The sequence below is a fragment of the Physeter macrocephalus genome, chromosome 10 (genome assembly GCF_002837175.3).
Source record: "Physeter macrocephalus isolate SW-GA chromosome 10, ASM283717v5, whole genome shotgun sequence".
NCBI lineage: Eukaryota > Metazoa > Chordata > Mammalia > Artiodactyla > Physeteridae > Physeter > Physeter macrocephalus.
Window position 1 is genome coordinate 84,035,233 of NC_041223.1, and position 1,533 is coordinate 84,036,765.

A 1,533-nucleotide genomic window follows, 5' to 3' on the forward strand; every position below is an offset into this window, starting at 1 on the left:
GCCTTTTTCCTGGTTCAGAGATAGCTGTCATGCCCCTGAGTCCTCATCCAGCAGAAGGGGCAAAGGAGCTCTGCGGGGTCTCTTTTCTAAAGTCGTTAATACCATTTATGGGCTCTTCCCTCATGACCTGGTCGCTTCCCAAAGGCCCACCTCCAAATGCCATCCCACTGGGGGTTAGGTTTCAACATTTTGGGGGTACACAAACATTCAGTCTATAGCAATACCTAAATCAATTTTAACCAAAGCATATTGCTTCCCTGATACGTGGCTATGAGACTTTTCTTAAGACACGTAGTTACAACATTCAGAGAAACTTATGTCTGGTACAAAAGAGAAAGGGAGAGGAGAGATAGTCTTGGAGGAGAAAGAAGGTTCTGGTTGTTGGTGAAGACGTAGAGAGAAACCAGAGTCTTCCACTGATATTAATGTACTTAGTTAACATTTATGAGACATTTACTAAGCTGCACAACGTACCAGGCATGAGTCTTGATGATGAAACAGAGATGAAGGCCTGGTCCTGCTCTCAAAGAGCTCAAAACCTGAGGTAATAAGAAGTTACAATGACGTGTGATAAGTGATTTAAACAGAAGTCACCTCAGAGAGTCACAGAGAAACAACATCTAACTCAACATTGGGGATGGAGTGTATGGAAGGTTAGGAGGCAAAAAATGCGTCCAAGAGAAGTCGCTGATACTTGACTTAGATCTTTCTAAAATTTTATTTTATTTTATTTATTTTTTGGCCATACCACAAGGCTTGTGAGATCTTAGCTCCCCGACCAGGGATCGAACCCAGGTCCCTGGCAGGGGAGGCACGGAATCCTAATCACTGGACCGCCAGGGAATTCCCTTGACTTATAGGTCTTTTGAAAAATTATAATTTAAAAAGTTGTTTTATGAAATGTTTCAAACATTTAAAACATTTCAGGCAATAATATGACACCCGTATGACTATCATCCAGATTTGACAGATGGTAATAAGGGTGTCATTTATTTTCTATACTTTTCAATGTCTGAAATGTTTCATAAAACTGGAATTGGATTCTGCACCCTGGCAAGCTCTTTTGCAATTAGTTGCTATAAGTGTTTTGGGGGTGACACCTAATGTATAAGCTTTAAATCTCAGTAAATCTTTCGGATCTGTAATCTCATCTGGCCACCACTCCAGTCCCCAGCAGGACAAGTATTTGAGGTCTCATTTTGTAAACCAGGAACCAGAGGCACAGAGAGAGTAAGTTGATAGGAAGAAAAGCTGTAAGAACATATGATTTTATTAAAAACACTTATATTTGTCATTTATTCTTCAGAAGCAGCATTAATAAGTAGGTAGTGGCTTCTGGGCATGAAAAATCCATCAGAGGTATTTTTTTTCCTTAAAAAGAAATCATAACAGTGACATGTATAGCACTTATAGCTTACAAGGGGTTTCACATGCATTTAATTAAAAAAAATTTTTTTAAGAAATATTTATTTTCTTTATTTTTTTGGCTGCGTCGGGTCTTCGCTGTGGTGCGCGGGCTTCTCTCTAGTTGTG